The following is a 24,924-nucleotide window of genomic DNA, read 5'->3' as shown; positions in this document are numbered from 1 at the left end:
GAGACAGGGTAAATCCACCCTCTGAAGGTCACTAGGGTTACACCCCGGAAGAAGCTGCCGTGTTACAAATCTTCTAATGTAGAATAAGCTGGGTCTCCGCTCCCATTCCCAATGGACGAGTGTTGCCCTGTCCGCCACAACGCTGCAAGTTGGCACTGCCTTGGCTCCGTTACTGGCTCCATTGGACCTGCTCTCTGAGCTACCTTTCTCTCACCCTCACAAGTGGGACTGGGAGGGCAGCGTGGGGGAAGATTGCATAACTACACAAGGCGAGCATGGCTCTTTGTCCGCATAAGGGATTAAAGAGCACTATAGCTGCTAGCAAGAGGACTTAGTCGCTGGGGCTGGGGCTGAAGGCCTCATGCAGAGAGCACCATGGGTCCCAAGTTCCAACCCTGCTGTTAGAAAGGCAGTGACACTTCTGCTATTGCTGCCCTGTAGCTAGGTGGAGAGCTCATGTGGAAGGGATGGGTGGCAGGGAGAAGATGGTGCAGGGGAATCCGGAGCTGCATCTGAATGGTGAGCACAATGGCTGGTGCCTCCGGAGAGGCAGGTTCTGGTGGTGATGGTCAGTCACAAAGGCTCTTGGGTAGAAATTTGCATAAGGTTAATTACTTAGAAATCTGCATAAGGTTAATTACTTGGTAGAGATGCTTGTAATTCGCCAGCCACGCTGTGTGCGCTTTAATCTGCAAGTGTATTTTGTCAATGCTTTCATTACCCTTTTATTATTTGAAAAATAATACAGCAAAATTGGATCAATGTCTTCTGTCTTCCAAACAGTTCAGGGTGATCATAGAGTGTTTGTCCCCACTCCTCAGACACTGGCTTTTTGTGAATGGCAAATGCAGCTCAACATTGGCTTGCTTAGTAGTGGAGCCGCCATTCAGAAGAACAAAGGCCAGCTGTTCATCCAAACAGTTTAGTTGCTATGTGTGAAACATTTCCTAGTTAAAAACCAAAAACAGACTGGCTTCCTACCCCACAGGGCTTCATAGACACTGCTGCAGCCTAGACTACATCTTCATAGAGAGAGACCATCTCATGGACACTTTCCCTCCTGTATGCAATTCTGGGGACTAAGGCCCTTCCCTCTGGGGGCTGGGTGTGACTTTTCTGAGTGGGGTTAGAAGAGAGAGTGTGAAAACTGATAGATTCATGGAGCTTGAGTTCAGAAGGGCCCATCAGATAATCTTAGTGTATGCATAGGCCATTACATTTCACCCAGTTATTCCTGCATTGAGCCCGGTAACCTGGAGCCCAATAACCATCTAACCTAGAGCTCCCGCCAGTGGAGCTGCACTGGTGTTGGTAATGGTGTGGACAGGTTTGGTTTTTTTTTTTTTTTTTTTGCAAGAAAACCCTGGTGTAGACAGAGCCTTATTCTGCAAGCTCCCCCCTTCCCTCTCTCCTCCCTGGAGTTTGGCTTTATTGGTAACATGACATAAAATTCAGCCTAAGCTTCCTCCTTAGGAAGCCCAAGATGCTAGGGTTTCACACTTGGAGCTCATCTGTCCCAAAGAGACCTCCTATAAATGTTGGATGGAATTAATTGGGCACCCCCAGCCTGACTCAGCCATAACCAGCCTGAACCCCAGTGCAGAGCTCAAGCACCTGAACCTAAGGTCGTTCAACAGAGGAGCCCTTTGTTCCTGTATGGGCTCCTAGAGTCTGCCCACCCTATCCAGAGCGCCACCCAGACCAGCAGCTGTATGTCCGGATGTACATTTAGAGAGCCTTGGTGCTCCTGGCTTTTAAACAACTCCAGTAACTTTGGAGTGAAGACAACAAACTGCTAGTAAATAGTAAACATAATTGGTTTTTTAGTTGCTTCTAAAGAAAGATCTGTTTGGAAGAGAGGTGTGGGGAGCAGTGAAAAGGGCTCAGTTTTATCCCATGCACTGACTTTTCCAGCTGTGAGCCACAACATCCAGTTGTGATCTTGATCAAACTACCTAGCAGTTTTGATTCAAATTCGCTCTAGATGGCCATAAAGAATTTAAATCCTCTATCTCTGTCTGAACCTGTAAATCCTCTGCAATTGTCCCTCCTGTTGCCATGACGTGATGTTCACTTGTGACATGGCATCGTTAAGCATTAATGATTGGGATCAGAGCCTTATGGCACGATCACGTTCTTATGCCAAGTAGGATTATATTGCAACTAGGAATTCTGGCTGGCTCCTCTCTGAAGGTTGGGTTTCTCTGACTTATCCTTTGCTTGTTTTTTATTGTATGTTTCTCTTGATCTGAAGGTGTGAAATGCAGCTAATGTGTGTGTTACACAAGGGTTTTGTACTCAGTTACATTAAATATAAATAATATGTCAATCAGTAAGTCACTAATGATTCATGGTGCTTCTCAATCACTCTCCATCCAAGGACCGCCAGACACTTTCCAACCATTATCATGCTGTCCCCTATGGGGTTAGTAAATATTAATAGACTGGGAACAGGTTGAGTGAATTGCTCTAAAGCCACTGACGCCCTGTGTGACAGAGATGGGAAAAGAACACAGCTCTCCTAACTCCTGTGTGTGCCTTTACTAGAAGTCCATGTTCCCTGTCCCTCTGATCATATCTCATGCTGTGGGGTTTTTGAGTCTGGATGTTGATTATGCATATCCAGGTGGATATGCACAACTGCTTGAAGCTGTAAAATTGGACACATGGTCACTGGACTGGCTTGAGATTGGCTGGCTGAAAATGTGGGTTCTTCATGTGTCAATTATGAAGAATATCTGCTTTTTTATAGATATCAGAGATGGAAAAAGGCTCAATCAGCCACTCTGATCCTTACCTGGGCAGACTTGGTCCCTACAGCATGCTTTGTGGTGCTTTTTCTTTACTTCCCTAAACTCAAAGTGCAGGGACCAGGTATTGGTGGAGGGGTGGGGATGGAGAGAAATCAAAGACATGCCATTCTATTTGGATGGATAGATCCGGTTTTGGTTTGAGCTGTGCCTCGATTTCAATGGAAAAATCTCTGTTTGCACTGATGAAGATGAGGCACGTTCTGACAAATTTCCCTTTATGATTCGTTTGTCCCTCTGCTCCTGATTATCTTGAGCATCTTTAAAGCACGGGATGCTTCAGTGTGGAGAAAGCAGAATAGCCATCTGCGTCATGCAGGCCAAGAGTTAGTGATAAGGCTCTACATTTTCAGCAAAGCTTTCAGTGGCTCAAAAGATTTTTCCTGTTCTGAATCTCTGGGAATAGTTTGGACTTTGGCATGATCCTTTGTCTGTCTTCATGTCAGCATTTGCAAATAACACGTTAAGAGCATATTAGCCATTGATCTAAGTGAAGATGTCTGGAGAATGACTAAATGTCCATCAGTGCTTTGTAATAGAATGCTGCACAGAGAGTTTGCAGAGCCCTTTTGCAGGCCCTAACGATCATGAGTCAGGCGTTCCAGGAGGTTTTTACTCAATCAAACAGCTGCTCTGTGGCTGACTAAATGCTCCTAGCCCTGTAATTTTGCAGGTGGGCTGTAGGATTTTCTGCTCTGCTATTACAGTTGTTCCATTTTAATGGTGGAACAGTTTCATCTGAAGATTACACTGTGAAGGAGAGGGAGCCCACTTAATTTTTATGGCAGCATGAACCTGATGCTGTTTGTATTACTGCCATGTGATTTCAGGACTTTGTTGTGCCCATGTTGAGTCCCCTGGCAGGGGGGATCCTGTCTGTGGGATTGCATATGTGGGGGGGGGGGGAGGGCATAGATTTGCCTTCTGACCCCGAACCCATGAGCTCCCACATCCATCCCCTCCAAATCTGAGTGAAATCTAGAACCCTACTGTTCTGGTGGGCTGCACCAAACACCCTCAGATTGGTGGAGCCACATGTGAAACGACATCCCATTTGATTGCTGCAGCTTGAGCCCTTCCTTGCTCTTGAGTATGTGGGGAGAAGCAGGCTCTCTTGCTCCTCTTCTGAGCTTCCAGCTGCATGTTTGGTTTCTCCCATCGATCGGCTGTTTTGCTGCTGAGGCCCCAGCAGCCGAGTTCTGATGTGGCAGGATATGTGCAGCAGCTGCAGGCCTGGAGAGCAGGCAGCCTGCTGCTGTTGTGGCAGCAACAGTCTGTTCCCAGCCTGGAGCAGCAGGATGAGGCACAGGATCGGATAGTGCATTCTTCTGCTGGTACGAAACTCTCCCTGGGCTGCAGCAGGGCTGTGGTGAGGAAAGGGCTAGGGGCAGGTCCAGTGCTCCACTGTCGGCAACACGAAGAGGAGCTGGGGGACTGAAAGTGTTGCTTTAAAGACTGTCCTTCAGCTGGCCCCAAACTGGGAAGTCGCTGCTGCTGTGTTGATGGGCTGCCTTGAGGGGCACAACTGCCAGCGGCCATTGCTGGGCACCAAGCGACCTGCTGATAATGCAGTAGAAAGGACTTCATCGGGATGCAGGTGGCTGGAAATTCATGTAAACCTGCCCCTGCTCAGGGAGTTACTTTTCCTCAAATTATACCAATGTTCTAATCCAGTAATGCTGGCATCGTGATTACCCACCCAGCAATGGACCGTTCATTAATAGAGTTCCCTTGCTCCCATGCCCATCACTGTCAACATGGTTACTGCTGTGACACAGAGACTTGAATAGTCCCAGCATCTAGTTCTGGAGTCGGGCTGGCTTCCAGGTCAGGCCCTGTGCCACTGCATAGGCCACCGCAGATACCCCTCATCCAGGTCCTCGCTGCCCTGCCAACTTCCAAGGATAGGCTCCTCTTCCAGACATCCCTCCCCCGCCCTAGCAAGGCCCACTGCTCCCATGTCTCTCCTGGTGCAGCTGGAGTTGCTTACTCATTGCTGGCCCCACATGCCACACCCTGCTTTGCTGTCAGCCCTGGTGGGGAGGTGCCAGGCTCACGTGAGAGAGCTCCAGTCTGCAGTGTGTGTTGGCACAGGCGCACCATGTACTATCTTCCTGGCCCACGGTTTGCACCCTCCATTCAAGCAGGCAGCCTGTGGAACTCATTGCCAGGGGATGTTGTGAAGGCCAAAACTATAACGAGGTTCAAAAAAGAATTAGCTAAGTTCATGGAGGATAGGTCCATCAATGGCTATTAGCCAAGACACTCTGGGTGTCCCTAAACCTCTGACAACCAGATGCTGGAACTGGATGGCAGGGGATGGATCACTCGATAATTGTCCTGTTCAGTTCGTTCCCTTTGAAGCATCTGGCATTGGCAACTGTCGGACGACAGGATAGTGGGCTAGATGGACCATTGGTCTGACCCAGGATGGCCGTTCTTATGTTCAGTAGCTGCCCCTGCACAAATGATTCTCAGAGAGAGACTTTACACTCTGCATCTGAAAGGGAACTACATCACAGTTAACCAGACAGCATGTCGTCAAGATCCAGCCCGAGTTCAGATGAACAGAACTGGCAGGTGTATGAGGTGATGCCTCCCTGAGAGAGCCAGCAAGGCCCATCTGCTCAATGGCTTGTGCCTTTTTTTTTTTTTGCTTAGCTGGGTACCATTAGACCGTCAGCATCGTAAGCCATTTTCCCTCTGACCCCAGAATAGCTCACAGCACAAATACATCTCAAGTGCTGCCTACGTCTGCATGCACATCTGAATAGACCAGTGTGCTGGCCAAGGCAGCAGGGGAGGATGTTGTGTGCAAAGACGATCTGGATGGCAGAGCTGGCAGTGTTTGTACATGAAGCAGGCCAGAGAAAATACAGGCAGGGGGTCTGGTGAAGTGACACTTGCTTATTATTGGGCCTCTGGTTCCCTGGGGAAGAGCTTGGAGCAGGATTGCTGTTTCTCCCTATTACTGAAGCGTTAAATGTTGATGATAAATCAGCCCTTCCACAAGCTAACCCAGGTCAGCATCCGGTAACTCCTGAGGAAATTGGTGACTGCCTCCGAACTAGTTCTTGCTCTCTGGGAGCTCCACTCCCCCAGGACTTCAGCTACTCCAAGAAGCTCGGGCGGGTGGAGGTGGAGAGAGGAACTCCTGAGTTCCAGTGCTAGCTCCACCACTTACTTGCTGTGCCACGTTAGGCAGCTGGGTTTGCCTCTCTCTGTCTGTCTGGCTGTGCAGTAAAGTGGGGACACCCCTGTGAGACGGGGCACTGTTGCTCTTGTTTGTACAATACCTTGAACCTGACACACTCTGACTGGGATTTTCAAAGGAGCTGATCCCATTGTGATTCAGAGGGAATTGAGCTCCTCCGTCCCTTTGGTTCCTTGGAGCATCACGGCGGCCCAGTGTTATTAGTGCCAGGCTGCTGAGGGAGGCAATAGGACTGGAGGAGCGAGTTCCCTATCATTCCTGCCTCTCCCTTGCCTGATGATCGGCAGGCACGACAGCAGATCCCAGCCAGGAACTCAAAGTGACTGAGCAGCCGCTTCCAAGCGGTGAGCCAGGCCTGGAAGCTTTCTAGTAGACTGAGTCCTTCATTTGCTGTCATCTGCCTGCTGCTGCCTGCCTGCCTTTCCCCCACCTGCCATTCTGTCCCTCGCAGGGCACAGAGGGTAAGGAGCCAGGAACGCTAGCATTGAAACATCCTGGTGCTCCAGCTGTGATGGGGACGTGGGTGGGTGCTGGCTGGCGCCGCACTGCTTAGTCCTTGTAAACATAACTAAGTCTCCAGGCAGGCATTGGCAGACCCTCCTGGGGAGGGCGCTGATGCTGTGAGCAGTGTGATCCTAGCATGAGAGGGGGTCCAGCCAGCGTGTTTCATTGCCCTTAATAACTGAGGAGATGGAGCTAGAAAGCTGGCAGCCAACTGAAGGGGAGGATAGGATTCTGCTTTAATCCGTGCTGGGAGCAGCCAGCCAGGAGCCTTGCCTCACCAAACGGGCCTGACAAGAGCTTGACATAAAGCTACTTTGTGGTGATGAAACCAGCATCCTGGCAGGAGCCCCTCGCCCTCCCCATCTGATCTGCTCTTCTCATTCTTCTGCCTTCCTGCTTCCCCTCAGCACGCTCTGCCCTCTATACCACTCTCTGATGTTCTTTCAGTCTGGGAATAGATTTTCATCTGCTTAAACTGGTCTGAAACTGGAGCCAGTCCTTGGCTGCAGAGCAGCTGCTTGCTTCCTTGGACTCCTCCGAGTGGTAGGCATTGTCTGGGTTTCTGGGCTGGGTGTCCCCTCACTGACCCTATGAGCTGCGCCCCATCCCCTTTTTGTTCATTTTTTGTCCCCCATACACATTTCCTGTAGCCCCTCCCACCTCCTAAACCAGGGTGGCCTTTGCTTACTTTGGGCTCTGCCTACCAGCCCCAGGATTTAAATAGGCAGCGTTCACACCACGTGGCCGAGACCAGGACCTGCCCTCTGCCCTTTCCCACTTGGCACCTGCTGCTGGGTGTCCTCCTGCAGCTGGAAAGCAGCAGAACCTGCCCCGGACTCCTTTGTGTGAGTCTTTGTTTGGGTGGCTGGGAGTGTCCCCGAGAACACACATAGCGCTGGCAGTGCTGCTTGGGCAGGAACTGCTTCATCCAGGGGAGCAAACCATTGCTTCCAGTGAGCTGAACCTGCCGGAATGTGCTTAATGGGGAGACGGAGAAGCAATTGGGAAAGATTTTTGAAGGGATTTAGGAGCCCCGCTCTCACTTTCAGTAGGACCTGTGCTCCCAAACCCACTAGGTGCAATTGAAAATTTCCCCCTGAAGTGGGTGTGGCCGCAGAGGAAGGGTGTTGCAGTGGTTAAAGCAGTTGACAGGGGACTCAGCAGATCCTGGTTCAATTCCGTGCTCCTCTCCCCCTCCCTAATGCTTCTTTCATGACCTTAGCTGAGTCACTTAGTCAGCTCCCCATCTATAAAATGGAGAAACGAGTCCTTCCCAGGGTAGGGGCGGGTACGTGCTCGAATGTAATAGGGGCCCTGTAGATACGGGGAGGTGTATATACCTCTCTCTGTTGGAGGAGTAGGGCAGGAGGCTTCCATTCCCCAGTAACCTCCTGTTATACAAACTCACCCCAAAGCATCTCCTGCATTCTGTGCTACCTTCATCAGACCACTTCTGCCCAGTGCCTGGGTCTGGGTCAGTCCCATGAGTGCCCCCTTAAGCTAGGATTCACAGATCATTGTTATGTTAAATCCTTGGAAAGTACTTGTATCCAGAGAGAAATCACACGAAACACAGAGAGATGCAAACCCATGAAAAGTCTTTATGGAACTAACACTAAAACCAGCCAGGACTGGCTGAGCTATCCCCTAATAGTCTAACTCTACTGATATGGCAATAAGCTAAGATCTGTTGCTATGGCAACCTGGGCAATTAGACAAGACACAATGCAGAACAATAATTATTTGCATGGCACTGTACATTGAACTTAACACTAGGAAGGATGTCCTAAACTCTCCTGGCCAGCCTTCTTTATAGCTAGATAGGAATGGCGTCCTAGCATGGTTTTCTGCTGTACCATGGGGTTTAACACTGTATGGAAGGGTTGACTATTCAGTGGCTGATTCTGATTTGTATTACAGGAGGCCCTAGGAACCCCCGCCAAGGCCCATTGTGCTAGGCGCTGTGTAGATGAATAACAGAGGAGGCAGTCCCTGGCCCTGAGAACCTGTGCTCTGCAGTCAGGAGGCAGCGGGGGACCGAAGCAGGCGAACGGAGAGGGGTGAGTGGCAGGATATGGTAACAGTGAAGAGTTTAGCACGAGTCCAGCTGGCCGTTTGCCTAGCTGCTGCCAGACTGCAGTGATTTGTGTCCGTATTAGCTCTGTGCATGGAACAGAGAGGAAAGGGGAGGGTTCTTCTTACCCTGCACAAACACCCAACCAGGGTTGCTCTGCAAGCATTTCTGTTCTCTCTGCCCAGCTGTGGCTGTGTTTGAGGAGGGAGTGGCCATCATGTGCTGTCCGAGCCTTGCTATGAGTAGTCCCTGGATAGCACGCTGCCTGGCTCTGTACTGCGTGGAGACAAGTCATGTTTTCCCAGTGGTAAAAGACTCTGAGCACAGCAGTTTCCATAAACAGCGGGGTGGGAGGGTCCGTGCGGTGCCATTTGGCAGAGGAAGGTGCCTTGTTTTGTGGAAAATCCTGGAGCTGCCGTGTCACTCCGCATGCCCACTTGAGCCCGGCCGAGAATGGCACATATCTGGCTTGATTATTTTCAACTGTGAATCAAGTGCCAACCTGCTGTGGTGTCCTCACAATGCAGGGGAGCCAGACCTCTGCTGGGGAGGAAGAGTAAAGCTCCAGCAGGGGCAGCTGGAGGCGAAATGCTTGCAGAGGTCAGGACTGGGCATAATGGCTCCAGGGATGCACCTCTCCTGCAGCCTACCACGCCCCCGAGTGCTGCCCCATGGCTGGAATGCTATTGAGGCAGGTAGGATTAGCCACAGTCCCTGCCCAGTCAGCCATGTGATCTCTCCACGTGGCCATGTCCTCGCTGGAGCCGACAGCACTGCTGGCTCAGCTACTCTGTCTCCTCCAGCAATGCAGCCATCTCAACGAGCGCTACCAGGCACAGTGGAGAGAAGGGGTATCCTGGCACTATTCCCCCTCTTCTGCACCCACAGCCAGGATTCAGCATCTGTCTGTACCATGCACAGCAAACATGAATAGTGGGACGCCATGGGACTCAACAGAGCTGGACATGGGCATGTGGGTGGCCTTCGATACATGTGGCTCAGGGAGAAGGGTGGGTGTGGGGCAATCAGGTCTCATGCTTCAAGGCATGAACGTTCTCAGTGAGCCGGATTCTGCTCTGTTACACGGGTGTCACTGGCGAAATACCCCATTATAACACCACCTGCCCCATAGTTGTGCCTGGAGCAGTGGTTGCTACAGCAACACTTCTTTTAGCTTGTGCTTAAGGATGCTGTAGTCCTGCCTGGCGCCCGCCCTGGACATAGAGTACCAGTCTACAGCAGTTAAACAGAGCAGGACGGTGGTAACTAGCTGAAAAAGACAAGAATCCTTGTTTGTTCCAATTTTATTGTGTTCTAATGCTGCATATTGCATCAGTGGGGGTGGGCAGGGCTGGCCCTCCTGGAGTCCTTGCACCATGGGATCCTGGGGTTGATTGTCTGAAAGGGACCTGTATGGCTGGGGGACAAGCTCTCTTTGTCAAGCCTGATTGCTGGTCTGTGCTGGGAATTTCCATTGGCATAGCTATGTTTCTTGGGGTATGAAAAATCCGCACTCCTGGGGGACGTACCTATCCCAGCCTAACCCTTGGTACAGACAGCACTGGATCGACAAAAGAATTCTTCCGTCGACGTAGCTACCGCCCCTCGGGGAGGTGGATTATCTACGCCAAGGGGAGAACCTCTCCTGTCAGCATAGGTAGTGTCTACACTGAAGCTCTACAGTGGCAAAGTAGCAGGTTAAGGGTAGACAGAACCTGACGCTTAGCCTTTCGTTAGTGACTCACACCAGCCAGCCTGTTGATTTAAAAATAAAAAAAAGTATTGCAAACTTTTAGGGCTATTTCGGTTGTTTTGGTTTTTTCCCCTTGAGTGAACACTGCACCAGCCCAAGCCGTGAAGGAAACCAAGTCCACAGCTCTGTCACCATGCTGCCTCCCAAGCCCAGTAATAAATAGCCTTGCTTTTTCTCGCCAATAACAATAAAGGAAAAGAACTTGCTACTTTTCCTTTTTTTTTTTTTTTGCATAGAAAATGCCTCATGGTGGTTGTTATGCTAAGCCCCATTGCTTAGCAGAGCAACAGCCGCAGCCTCTAGAAATAGTTTATTCCCTAATATTGCCACTTGTTCTAAGAGCCTGTTTAGATGCAGCCACAAGGTGACTTGGATTCTCTCACCTCCTCTTGAATTGAATTCCCTGTGCTGCCCCTGCCTGTCTGGCTCCCTGGCAGCAAGGCCAGATGCGCCCCGTTGTGTTAGCAGTGTCAGCAGCTAGGCAGCCAGAACACTGGTTTACTTCGCCAGCCCTGTCCCCTTCCCCTGGAGATCTCTCTGTTCTGAGACCGGATGCAGCTGGGGATGGAGGGCTCTACATGTGGACACTGACAGGAGCGAAATGCAACGTCCCCCCAACCGTGTCACCTTTGCAATCTAGACGCTTTCAGATTGGCGTGTCCCTCGGCTCCGTTCCAATATGTACGCTGTGCAACTAGCCCAGCAAGCGCCCACGGGGTCAGTGAGCTCTGCAAACCACTGTCCAGGTTAACCCTTTTATGACCCGGGAGCCCCTCGACACAGGAAGGATGGTCCAGTGGGTATGGTAGGGTATGGTACGGTACTAGCCTGGGACTCCAGAGATCTGGGTTCAATTCCCTGCTCTGCCACAAACGTCTTGCATGACCTTGGGCAAGTCACTTAGTCTCTCTGTGCTTGCATTCACTATTAGAACAGTGAGGTGCTTGGCACCTGCAGTATTGACATCTAACACAGATCGCTCTCATGTGTCTTGAACACTAACAGCGTGTGCGCTAGCCCACCCAGCACAGGAGTGAAATGATCGAACAGCACAGGCTTTATGGACCCCCCTCCCACCTTCAGGTGCTATGCATGGCTAAAGCCCACCAGCTGAAGGGGCAGCGCACTGTGCTGCAGCTGGGCTTGCCTTGAATTGATTACTCCTAACAAAGGTTGTTCTTCTGCCCCTCCCCAGGTAACCACTTGTTGAGGCCACCTGATAGCTGTTCCTCATTGAGCATCCTCACACACCCAGAGTGAGTAAATGTTCTTCTTTGGGCCATGACATCCCCATGCAAAGAAGCCACTCCTAGACTAGTAATAGTTCCTAGTAAAGTTATGTCCACTCCTACCTGAGCCATCTCTTTCCCACCCCCTCTCAGGTCAACAGCCTTTCTTGCAGTCCTGGCTGAATCAGGGCTCTGGGGCCTTGCAGTGTTTTGTTTGAAGAAGCACATGAGGCTCCCTGCAGAATTCCTGTTGATTGGAAAAACTATGATGGAGACCATGACATGACATGACCTTGAGCTTAACCGTAGGGGCCTCAGCAGCGGCATTTACAAGTGTTTGTGAAAAGCCCATTGGCCATTCCTAGCCATGCCCTAACAGGAGAGCAGCTTTCCCTAGCTAGTCCTGATACTGCTGAGCTGGGAATTAAAAGCCACTCCGTACTTGGCAGCCTGTGAGAAGGGATGGTAAGTGGGGAATAACAGTTAGATGCTTAGCCTTAATTTCCATAGCAGTGATGAGGAAAGGCAGGGATCATCGGGGAAGTTTCCAAGCTGTTAGCAGAGGAGGTGGTAAAAAGGAGAATGAAAACATTCCTGGCTTTGGCTGCCTCCACAGTAGCTCAACTCAGTCTCAGAACAGAAGCGATCAGACAATGGAGTGCTGTGTAACTGGGGAAAGGAGAAAGCCAGCCACTAATGTAGGCATAGCAAACAGGACCTTCCCCAGTGGTCTATATAAACCCATGTAATTCTCACTGAAGTCGGTAGGAGTTTTGCTTGCTTAAACCTGCCAGATGGGGTGCTTTGGACGGTCTCTTGTCCAATGGTTACCCTGTGAAATTCACCCCTGTGCAAAGGCCTATGCATCACCTAAGTACTTGTGATGGGAATGAAGCGGTGTTTGGAGCCCTGTGCTGGTCCCCTGCACAGGCTGGATCTCACTTACAGGTGACTGTGTTACATGTTGCTGCAGCTGAGACTGGGACTGGCCCCTCCAGGAGTGTGGGTGTCAGCTTTGTCAGGTTCCCTGGCAGAATGGAGCCTGAGCTGGGAGTTGCCCTTGGCAATCAGAGACTCGATAGCCCTGCGTGCTCCTGATGTACCCCATCCAGGGAAACATGGGGAAGGCGCTTCTGCGACTGATGTTTAGGTCCTGCCCTTACTCTGGCTGAGTAGTGACAATAGGCCTGACCCAAACCCCATTGATATCAGTGGGGAGGCTTTGACTTCAATGGGCTTTGGAGCAGGCCCGGTGTGAGTAGTTTGATTTCAGTAGCACTACTGTAGGTGGGCAAGGCTGGCAGGATTGGGCCCCCAACAATTCAATGACTGAAGGGGAGTAAAGAGATCGTCTGTCCCTCACATCTTGGCACCCAGAGGGCTGGTCTTGGGCAATTTTAGAATACTGACACGAGAGGTCTGCTCAGGCCTAATTTGAAGCTCAGCCCAGAACCCAAGCCCAGCACCGCCAACCCGAACCCAGCCAAGGGTGTCAAGTCATTTTCAGACCCAATTTAAACTCGACACTTCCACTGGAATCTCTGTGCTGCCACCTCATCCTTAGGGCTCAGCCTGGTGGGGGCTTCTCACTCCCCCTGCACATTGCCCATCTCTCTCCGCCTCCTGTCTGACTTCTCTGTAATTTGAGAGAGCGTCTCACCAGCACTCTCACTGCACAGCACAGATGGAGTGCAGCAAAGGGGTGGTGGCCAACGGAAGCAGTACACACAGCTGCTGTCATTGGGTTGATCCCCTGACCTGGTCTGAGCCTGAGTGGGTCAGGTTGTTTTCATATCCAGCCTGGCCTGAATGTGATGCTTGTAGTCGGGTCCCGCTGGGTTCAGGATGGGTCTAAAGGCTCTAAATATCAGCATCCTGCTCTGTCTGGTTCATGGCCTGTATGTCGGCCTGGCTGGGCAAAAGAAAAAGTTTTTAAAATTGCATCCGGCCAGGCCCACATACAGGCCGGTCACCAGCCAGCTGGAGACAGCAGAAAAGCTGCTGCTGGCTGAGGGTCAGGATCTGCACTGGAGAGGAGAGGTGGCTGTTGCTTTATAGCAGACCATCCTGGCTTGTGACCCAACAAGACCTGAGCTTTCTTCTCAGTTCCTGAACGAGTGACTGTGGCTGGATATGTAGTCCTAGAGACCTGCCTGTGCCATGCTGGGCTATCTCAGTGACAGCAGGACTGTGTGAAAAACCGCAGGGCTGCAGTTCTACAGACGGTATGTCACCCAGGCAGCTGTCAGAGGGCCATGGATATATGCAGCTTCTGCTCTCTCAGCTCATCTCAGACACTGAGACATGAACGCTTCTTCCTTGCAGGCTGCCGATGGCCCCCATGCCTGGTGCAGGAATTCCTCAATCTTCAGAACGATGCATGTGATTGGCAGATTGGCCCCCAGGCTAGTCATGTCACCGCTGATATCACTAACCGTACGGCAAACAGCTGGGCTCCTTCTGCTGCTGCCCCGGAGAGGTGCCACTGATGGATGGTCTTATCAGCCAACACACACCACTAGAAGTGAGCTTGAACATCCTGGACCGGTTCCCAGGCTACAAATACCTCCATTCCAGCTCTTCCTGGTTCAGTGACAGGTATGGAAAGTCCCCAGGGCTGGGCTGGAGCTCCTGCGTTTGAAAGGAAATGGTACAATGTTGCCTTGCTGTGGTGGTTGACATAAGATAACAGATCTAAATATATTGTCGATCTAATCGGAAATGGAATGGGCTCAGTGCCCAGCCAGCATCACTTCTGTGGGTGACTCACTGAACCTGGAGATAGGATAATTGGAGCATGAAAAGGGCTGGGTAGAGAATCTCTCACCATTGGCTAAAATCTTCTAGCTGAGAGGGTCTCAAGCTATGGTCTGTGGAGAGCAGGCAAGTCACATGGTGCTGGTTTGCCATCCTTTCCAGCTGCTGCTACACTTCATTTACTACAGCTGCTTTAGTCCCCACATGGATTGGGAGAGTGTGGGCAGGGCGACATCCCTCCTTGCCCAGCTGTGCCCCTCACAGGGCCTGGACCCTGCCACTAGCACGGGCCAGCCTCCCTAGCCAGCGCTCCAGGGGCTATGCTGGGGGTGGGGCTCACTCCAGTCTCCAGCTCCCTTGGCCTGGGAAGCCATAATATGGCCCACAGCTGATGTAACAGTCAGCTAGTGAAACCCACTCTGTCCCTCCTCCTTACCCTCCTTGTGACAAGGGGGCCAAGAGCTTGTTCTGAGTTCATTGACATGCTTGTTCACAAGACATATGTTCAGTCTATAGAACTCCTGGCCACATGAGACCAGCAGATCAAACACAGTTGCTGGATTTTAGACAGGGAGATGTGACTTGAAGCCACTAATATAGTTTGTTCTTGTGTAAAGTGTAAGTGTCTCTTGGAGGCAGAAGGGGATAGTGGGTTGGGGTTGGGCAGGAATTGAGCTATGTGTCTAATGTGCAGGTTTCACTTTATACTGAAGCATCAGGTACAGGCTACCCCCAGAGTCAAGATACCAGATGTGAGGGGCCAAGGAGTCTATCCAGAAAGGCAAACCCTATGAAGGAAACCTCGGTCTGAATAGCAACATTTTACCCTTCTCATCCATTGATCTTAAAGCACTTTAGCATGGAAGCCCGGTATCATTATCCTCATTTTACAGATTGGGGAACTGAGGCCCAGAGCGGTGACTCACTCCCATTCACACAACAGATCCGTGGGACAGCCTGCACTAGAACTCTTCTCTCCTGACTCCTAGCCTGGCACCGTGTCCACGGGACTCTCCTGCCTCTCTTTTACAGTGTTCTGAAAAAAGCCAACCCACATGGGATTATTCCCCGCCAAGTCCCGGGAGGTTATGATGTAAGCTGTTAAACACACCAACAGCACAGGTGCCTTTGCCTGGAGTGCAGTGAAGAATCCATCTCACTCCCTTTCCTCATTAAGTCTAGGACATCTGCCCACAGCTCCTGTTAGTCTGTCCTCTTTCCATGCCGGGTCAGGCTCTGCTTGCCTTGGGCAAGGTCACTTCTTAGTGACTTGCCTCTCTGCCTCTGACAGCGGCCATTTATCAGCGGGGCGTATTTGCAGCCTCATGCCAGTAGATAGCAATGAAGAGTGCAGAGCTGTGGCCAGAGAAGACAGGGAGGGGGAAAAAGCCCTGGGCCAGCTTCCTATGGTACATTTCCTAGTATTTATTTTCAGGCTAAGCAGTGGATCTTCCCCCTCCTTCTTGGGGAGGATTTGTCTATGGCCTAGTGCCGTGGATCTTGCTGCCAGGAAGTTTCCATCCTACATTTTCCTGTTTTACATTTTGTCTCTTCCTACTTGCATTCACCAACAGAGCAGTGCATCTCTGCCCTGCCATTCTTTCTAATCAAGAGGGGCCAGATCCAAAGCTCCACTGATTTCAGCGAAGCCACGTCAGTTTACACCAGCTGAGGATCCGGCCTTCGATTTCAGATCTGAGTAGTGTATGAAAGCACTCTAGATTTACACCACTGGATCTGGGAGCAGAATTCTGTCCCTTCTTCTTAACAGTTTCCAGTTCCCTCTGTTGAATCATTCCTCCCATCAGGTGAGATGGGTGCATGAAAATGATATTTGCAGGGTGGTTTTGCATGAAGAAATCCAATGTGAGTAGTTCACTTGCACCCCAGCAGCTTCCCAATGGGAAAGGCTCACTCAAGCACAGTCAGGATTTGCGGCCGCTTAGCTAGTCAATGTTTGTTTACAGCTTCCTTGTGAGGAAGACAGCAGGACAATTACCCTCACATCTGGCAGGGCCTGAGGAGAAGTGGGTAGGGAAGGACTGAGGCAGGCAGACTCTTTCAAGGCAATGACAAGCACATTTACAGTAATAAGTAGCAGTTAGCACTTAAGCAGAGTTTTGCTTGGATTGCTTTTGACAGGATGATGTGTTAGTCTGATGTGTATGTGGCTGAGAAGTATTTATAATGCTTTTTCAATGCAGCCAAATTGCTCTTTAATTTGGTGAAACCAATAAGTTGTTTTTATGAATCCCCATAGCTAGGCGTGTGGCATTTTGATACTACAGGGGCATTGATGGTCTTTCCTTTGCAGCTGTCTCCCCGATATCCTGAAATCTCTGTGAGGAGTGGGCAGGAGAGGCGTTTATCTCCTTCCTAGTGTGTGCATTCTTCCTTCAGTTTGTGCTTTTGTCTGCTAAGAGGAGTGATCCAAAGCCCATTGAAATCAGGGAAACGACTCCCCTTGACTTTAGTGGGTTTTGGCTCTAGCCTGGGATTGGTGCTAATATTGTATAACACAGCTGGTGGTTTTTTCCCCGGGTTTTCATACTTCCTACTAGCAAACTAAGGCTGGAGCGGTACACAATCATGGCCACAGAAGGGTCTGAATGGAACCTGTGTCCTCTCCCCTGCCAGGACTTTCTGGTGGCGCCATCAGATTCTTCACACTTAAACATTTGTTTAAAAATGAAAATTGGACCAATACTTTCAAGAGTAGTCACTGGTTTGGGGTGTGTCCAGCTTGAGAAACCACGTGCCTGGTTTTCAGAAAGTGATGAACCCTGCAGCTGCCACTGATGTCCCGTGGAGTTGTGGGTCTTTGGCCCCTCTGCAAATCAGAGCCAAGAGGGCAGATTTTTCAAGTGCTGAACCCTGACAACCGGGGGCCAGATTTTCCAGGAGCATTTCTGAAAATCTGGCCTCCTGGCTCGTGCACTGACTGGGAGTCAGGATACCTGGCTTCTGTTCCTGGCTCTGCCACTGGCCTGCTGGATGACCTTGAGCAAAGCACTGCCTCTCTCTACCTCAGTTTCCCTATTTGTAAAATGAGGATAATGACCTCCTTTGTAAACCACTTTGAAATGTACTGATGAAAAGTGCTATATAAGAGCTAGATGGTGATACTGATTTTTATTCTATGGGGGCTCAATCCAGTAGAGCATTGAAGAATATACTTAAATCTATCCCTGTTCAAAAAAGCATTTACACATGCATTTAAGTTCCATTGAAGTCAGTGATGCTTAAAGTTAAGCATATGCTTAAGCACTGGGCTGAACAGAGGGGCCATGATGCCTACGTGGGAACTGGGCTCTTTTGGAAATCCTGTCCCAATTGTGGGGCCCAGCTCTTGAACATGTGGCCCAGGAGTCTGAAGTTTGGGTTTTCCAAAACGTAAGGTTCCTAAAATGCAAGGCTATTATGGAACATGTCACCTTTCCTTTCCAGCCCTACCAGTGGTGGTGGAAAACCTTCTGGATGTGACCCAACACTGGTCAATCTGAGTCTGGAAACAGACAGAAAGAATTGATCTCAGAGGGATAAATTGATTTCATGCCTCATTCAGCTCAATTGATGTTGACTCTGAAGTCTAATGATAACCACCTAAGGGCCTGGTCTCCTGAAATCTCTGGTAAAACTCCCATTAATGTCCATAGTTGCAGGACCAAGCCCTAAATGACATTATTAACTCTTATTGGTAGCTGAATATCCAGTATAGCATAGCACTGTGGGTATGTTTTATGGTACTATCACTTCCCAGTCTGACCCCTATGCACCTGTATAACAGCCCTGCTCCCTCCAGCATGCTGCTGTTTATCTGACTCACACCATGTGGGTGGTATTGATTCTAGACTAAATGTGAGGTTTCTAACCCTCCTGCCTGGGAAAAAAAATGAAAATTGTGCTGTCATCCTCTTGGAGTGAGAGGGGAAGGCTGCAGGGTAAGAAGGAAATGCAGGAAAAAAACCTACTAAGAGAAATGTACTGGATAATTTCATTGAATGCTGACTCCAGTCGGCTGATGTGCTCAGAGCAGATGAAATTAGCCTAGCAGGAATTGATGTTATGCAGTACTCTCTCCCAGACCCCACCCTTGGACACACTGGCTTTGCACTGCTATTTAGTTTACAGATTCAGGAGGAAAGGAGACACAACAACTGAAAAGAGTGAAGCAGACTGACTATGATGGCACTGCTGGCCAGCAAAGCCATTGCTAAGGGTTTTTAGACTTGTGCTCGGGAGTATAATTGAGGGACACAGAATGAATTGAAGAAGTAGGAACAACAGGCTGGCTATCAGGAAAATATTTCTGTCATTGAGGATCAATTATTAGGCCATGGAACAGTCTTCAATGGAAAACATTTCTTGGGCCATTTAAAATTGGTCTGGACAAAGGCAACCATCATGCATTGACTTGGAGCTGGGTTACCTGATGTAAAAAGGCTGTTGATGAGAGGTAGCATGGTCTAGTGCAGTATCCGTGGATTGGTACTGGTCCCTGACGCAGTTTAGGAAGGCAACAAGCAGATCCCTGGTATCAAAAAGGTTGTGAAACACTGACTCTAGCAGGTAGGGCAGTGGATCGGGAGTCAGGAATCATGAATCATGGGTTCTATGCTTGGCCTGTCTCAGATTGAAACAGCTGGGCAACGAAAATCTTAAGAAGGAAGCTTCTTCCTGAAACACCTTCCGACTGCAGCAAAACTTCCAGATTTTGTCATCCACACACATAGAATCATAGAATATTAGAGTTGGAAGGGACATCAGGAGGTCATCTAATCCAACCCCCTGCTCAAAGCAGACATGCAAGACTGACAGTGGCAGTAATGCACACACACAGGCTGCAGCATCACACGCCACGTGGCTGGAGCCTTTCCTCTGAAAATCTTCCTTCAGCCCCCTGACCCTGGATAGATAATAACCAGAAGCACCTTTTGACTATTGACAAATAAGCAATAAAATTCAGTGCCTCCATCTCTCAAGCTCACTGGCTGTATACCCCCAGACAGGAAAAGTAAAATAAGGCTGTTTGTTGGCTTGCAGGAAAGGAACTTGTTGAGAAATGAAATGGTATCTAGCCAGGAGGTTATAGCACTTGCCATCACCAGGGCAGCTAGGGCATACAAGGTTGCCTGTCCACGTACTGACTAGAGTCTAGACCCAGCCCCACTTAACTTATGAGTATTGCTGTGATCATATTACCAGAGGGACTGGATACACCTGTTGAGTTTCATTGCAGAAGGATTTCTACATGAAGGGAGAGATATTAAACTGGGAGAATAATGTGTGCTCAGGATTGCCAACCCTGAAGCATCCAAAAATCAGGAATCAGGCCCCAAAAATCAGGAGTGGTTTAAAAATCGTGAGGTTTTGGCAGGTTTTTAAATTTAGATTTTTTTTTTTAAATGTCTTTTGGTTTCTGAGCTGTTCAGGTACAAACGGGTCATATTTTCAATCTTTACTCTGCAATCAAGAGGGCTAAAAAATTAAATTTTAAGTGGAGAGCTGAGATGCTCATGTAATCACAGGATTCCAGATGCTCCCACTTCAAGAAGAGCACCAAATATTGCGAGACTTGCAATAAAGCTGTGAGAGTTGGCAAACACTGTGTATTAAACATTTGATCATGGTGAGTCACTAGCTAATCTGGGATCATCATGGCACTGAAAATGCAGAGACAAGCGTGTCCTCATGCTTTCCTCCCAGGTCTTTGCTGATTGATCTGGTTGTGGGAAAGCAGGAAAAAACCCTCCATCCGTTCCCATATTTATTAATTTTAAGCAGCATTGTTGAGTACAAAGAGTACAGGAGTTTGCATTGTGACTGGCTTTTCAAAAAGGTTTCGTTTGTGCCTGTTTTGCAAAGGAGTGTAGGCTGTATTTTACCACAATATTCTGCTCACAGCTGGTAATTGTTGGTTAAATCTGGTCAAATGATGGTTGCTAGCTGGACATGCTGGAGAACGGAGAACCGTGTGTATTACTTGAGCAGAATAACAGCAGGGGCCAGGATGGGCCATGTTTACAGGGCTGCTGGGGAGCCTGAAACGGCACAGCCTGTAGTAAGCCTCATGGGATGATTTAACCAAGTCTCCTGCTTGTTCTTACTGCTTTATTTAGCAAATGCAACAAGTGTTTAACCAGGCAGGGTCTGTGCAGCACATGTAATGAGCTCAATAAAGAGACCATTGTAGTCTGTGGCATAGCACTCATTGACTTCAGTGGAAGTAGGTTTGTTCCCAACAGGTGAGCGTTCACTAGGAAGCAGTGCACTGTAGTCAGTCATGGAGCAAGACGCACGCTGGTTTTCAGTTCACAGGCCGCCGCCCCCCCACACACACACTGTAGTGAAGCTCATTTGAATTAAAAACAAATATGCCCATCTAACAGCAGGGCTGGATTAAAGCAATCCAGGCCCCTGGTTATGCCACAGCACCCATGGTCCCACCCCTCTGTCCTCCCCAGGAGTGGATGGGGTTCCCTACCCCACACAGTGCCAATAGGGCTCTCTTCCCCACCCCCACAGAGGCAGGAGTGGCAGCATGGGTCCCCATTCCCTGGAGAGTAGTGGGGCGGCAGCAGCAGGGAGGCCCTGCTGTTCCTGCTCCAGCAGCTAGGGTGGATCTGAGTGGGTGGGCGGACGGGATGCCCCTTCCCCCCCCCCTGCGAGCAGTGGATCTTGGTGTTAGTGCCCTTTTGCCATAGGGTGTGAAGTTCACACATCTCAGAGAGATTGTTTCAAGCTCTCTGGAGACTCAGGCAGACAATACTGCATCAGTTGTGCTTGGATCACATTTTCAATATTTTCTTTGCAACTACAAGAGCTAGAAACTCTTTTAAGGGACGATGAGATTCGGATATTACCGCCTGACCGCAAGAGCCACTGGCCTAAAGTGCGTATGCCTTAATCCCGCCCTGGAAGTGGTTAGAGCAGGGGAATGGGATATAAAACTTGGTAGGGTTCTGTTCTCATATCTGATACTGACCTACCTTGAGCATGTTCTGTCACTGCTCTGTGCCTCCGTTTCCCCATCTATAAAATGAGGAGACTGCTACTTCCTTATCTCACAAGTGTGCGGTGAGCCCTCCTTGATAATTGTTTTAGTGTGCTTTGAGATCCTTGGACGGAATGTAAATGATGATGTCTAGCGATGCCTTATGGTAAAAACTTTAACATGGGATGAGTTTTGAGCAAATCATTCTAACCATGTGTCACATTGACTAGCCCAAGTACAGCAGGAAGGTGGTTTCTTGTGTGTATGGTTTTGTTTTTCACCAGAGATGCTGATCCACAGAGCTGATGTCTAATGCAACCGTAAATAAAGAACCCTTAGAAATGTTACTACCTTTTCTCCATGGTCAGCAATAGGATCATTTGTAATGGACTAGATTCAATCCTCAGTTTCACGGGTGTAAATCTGGAGTAACAGAGAGTGGAAATTGGCCCTATTTTTTTAATGAGACAATTAGGTTGAAATTTGCCACTAAGATAGTCTCCATTTAGGAAGCAGGGTTCAGCTGAGGTTTGTTTGCTCTTTGGGATGAGGGTGGTTTCTTGGCTCTGTGTGTTTGTTTGTACAGAGCCTACCACAGTGGGGTCCCAGTCGCTAGAGAGTACAAATAAGAATAACAACAGCCCTGTAAGGTATTTCCAATACTTTTCAGATAGGGAAACTAAGGTACAGAGCTGTTAAGAGACTTGACCAAGATCAGAGTGAGTCAGTGGCAGTCTTTGATGTGGGAAAGCAAATGTCCTTAAATTATCTCCATTCAGGACAATGATTAACTTTCAAGTTAAGCATGTGCTGAATTGCTGCCCTGAACTGGAATGCCTTCCTGAGTCCGTGCCAGAGAGAGTTGGAGAGATGACTGACTCCCAGTCCTCTGCTCTAGCTAGAGGGCCTCTTTGCTCCGGATACGAGAACATCAATCAATGCCTTGATCTGAAATTAGTTGCCGAACCTTTCTTGCTGCTTGGTGTCACTCTGAGGAGCGACACAAGTTGCTGACCTGCAAGGCTGTGTGTATTGAGCTGGTGCTGTAATTGCCAGCAATATACACCACTGGGAGACACAGCTTTAGATTAGGCTTGATGTACTTACTTCTCCATCATCCAGTTACAGCTTTGATGTCAGTTTCGCTTTGGTCAATTTCACCTTGTCAAAGGGATAAACATCCCCCTCCCCCACTCTTCCCTGGATGGGATATCTCTCAATGCCACTGCAGCAGCAGAGAGTCTGTGCTGAGAGTCTCTTCCTTCCACTGAAGAGTTCTAAGGCAGGCTGCTGCTTAAATGATCAGATATCTTCCTCCCTTTCATTAGGAAGGGGACCTTCACCCCTCTCTGTAAAGGAGGGTGGGTGCAGTGTGGTAGCAGTGAATCACATCGCTGGATCTAGGGGGTCAAATAATGTCATTTTCCAGGCATTAGACAGACGGTGGGAATTAAAAGCTTTACCTGGAAACTGGCTCTGCATCCCCAAGCCTGCTTTTGTCTGCTGGCCCAATTAATACCTCTCACTATTTTTGTCTCTTTACCTACCATATTGTCTACCTGTCAGCGTGTGTGTGTGCATGTGTGTCTGTGTCAGTCTCTCCCTCGGGCCTGATACCTGATCATGTAGCCAGCCTAAGCCACATTCAGAGAAGCACATGGCAAGCCAGTCTAGTGGTTCTCAACCCATGGGCCACTTGCGGCCCAATCAGCACACATCTGCACGGATCTGTGATGTCCTCGGGTCATACAAATAGTATATCTAGTGCGTAGATCCTGCAGCCCACATAACACACACAGCCGCATATGCGACCCACAGTGGTAAATGGGTTGTGAACCACTGCTCTAGTATAATCCTGTAGCCTGGACATCCTGGCCCTTGAATGAAATGGTAGCAGATACTTGGCTGGAAGGGTTTATTGTAAGTAATCCTGTACTTTGGTTTCGGATCATAAGGTCTGATCCCTAGCACATTAAAATTAATGGGACGACTTCCAGTGACTTCAGTGGGCTGTGGACCAGTCCCACGGACAGTAGAGACTGGAAAGGCCTATAAGGTCATCGAGGCCATTTCCAGCAATAGATTTTTAGTGCTGTATCCAGCCCAGTTCTGAAGGCCCCCAGGACAGGGCTCCGACCACTTTCCTGTGGGAGACAATCCCATAATGTAATAGAGCTGGGCGGTTTTGTCTGAACCGTTAACCGAAACTTCCCTTGTCTTAATTTGATCCAACTCCTATTTCTATCCTTTGTACTCTCACCCTGCCCTAGGTGCTGTTCACACCTTTCCAGTGGGGGTAGGTAGTGAAAGTGTCTTGTCACACCTTAAAGCCTGATGCTGTGAGGATGCTGACAGCCTCCTCGGCGTTTTTGAGCAGCTCCAACCTTCCAGCTGCTGCAGCAGAGGAAGTTTAGAACCTTGGTGGGATCTGGCCCCTAATCCTGGCTCTGCCAAGTGGTTAAACTTCCAGCAATCATAAATATACACAAAGTATTCTAGATTACAGCGAGATACAGGATGGTTTCATAGTTAAGGTTAAACCAGAGCCTTGCTGGGTCAGGTTGGGGCAGTCACTCACCTCCTTGTGTCTCAGTTCCCCGTTTGTGAAACCCTCCCTTTCTAGTCTGTTTTGAAGGTAAACTTTGGGAGGCAGCGCTGAGAATAGTGGGACACGGTAGCAATACAAATAATGATTATTTGGACTTTATATGTATGTTTGACTCTTATTTTATTTAATATATATATTCATTTATATATAAAAGGAGAGAAAGAGCTGCTCTTTCTGGGCATCGGGCCTAATTCTGGCGGAAGTCTGAAAGCATGCTGCACCCAGAGCGGGGTACTGTAGAAATGAACACAGATGGTCAGAACCAAGCATAGAAGCAAATCCTCTTCCCGCTGTTTGTAATGTTCCTTGCAGGCTGACCTTGTCAGTCTGGCCCCTGCCCACGGGGCGCCTCAGCCTAAATCCCTTGAACGTGAAGTATCTGATGCTTCCATCTGGACCATGGACACCTGGGAATGAAAACATTGTGATCTCACAGCAGTGGTGCTGTGTACCCTTAGGGCAGGGAACAAGGGACAGCATAATGTCCTTGCACCGAAACCACCAACCTTCTCAGTGCAGCAGACCAGCCTTGAGGGGGAAGGAGAGCAAGAGAGGACAAGGAGGAGACAGTCTCCTGTTCTCTCCCGTCCTCCCCAATGCAGCCTCGGGTGGAGGGACCATGTTTTGGGAGAGGAATATGCTCCCCCTGTAACAGTCCAAGTGGTCTTTGTTGGCTTAGTGTTCGCAGTACGAGTCCAGGATGCTCATTAACAGTTACCAGCAGCTAATGGGAGCTGAACTGTGCATTAGGCAAGAAAGTCGGATCGTTTCCCTGGGTTTCCCCGGATGTACCCCGCAGAGGGCCAGCCCGAAGTCCGTGTAGAGGTGCCCAGAAGGCCCCTCGTGCTCCGAGCACAGGACTGGGCGCTGAGCGCTCGCTGGAGCTAGACCCACTCCGCCTGTGGCTTTGGGAAATCAGGGCTTCTCTGCCCCAGCTTCCCCGCTGGAGACGTTGGGGGGTTTGTGGTTTCCCTTCTGGCT

General features: G+C 49.5%; 1 long non-coding RNA gene across 2 annotated transcripts; it reads left to right on the top strand.

Annotated features, from left to right (window-relative positions):
* The first annotated feature begins 8,499 nt into the window (after nt 1-8,499).
* On the top strand, nt 8,500-24,232 carry LOC137164829 (uncharacterized). 2 transcript variants are annotated; one of them, XR_010923213.1, is made up of 3 exons: nt 8,500-8,588; nt 13,910-14,182; nt 24,098-24,232. It is a non-coding gene; the product is annotated as an uncharacterized lncRNA (long non-coding RNA). The 2 variants fall into 2 exon arrangements; XR_010923214.1 differs by lacking the exon at nt 24,098-24,232 and adding an exon at nt 15,055-15,180.
* The last annotated feature ends 692 nt before the right edge of the window (nt 24,233-24,924 follow it).

This window comes from Emydura macquarii, unplaced genomic scaffold, assembly GCF_026122565.2.
Source record: "Emydura macquarii macquarii isolate MOO-44397 ecotype Brisbane River unplaced genomic scaffold, CSIRO-AGI_Emac_v2 contig_2699, whole genome shotgun sequence".
Taxonomy (NCBI): Eukaryota; Metazoa; Chordata; order Testudines; family Chelidae; genus Emydura; species Emydura macquarii.
Note: the sequence above shows the minus strand (reverse complement) of the source record. Positions and strands in the feature narration are given on the sequence as shown.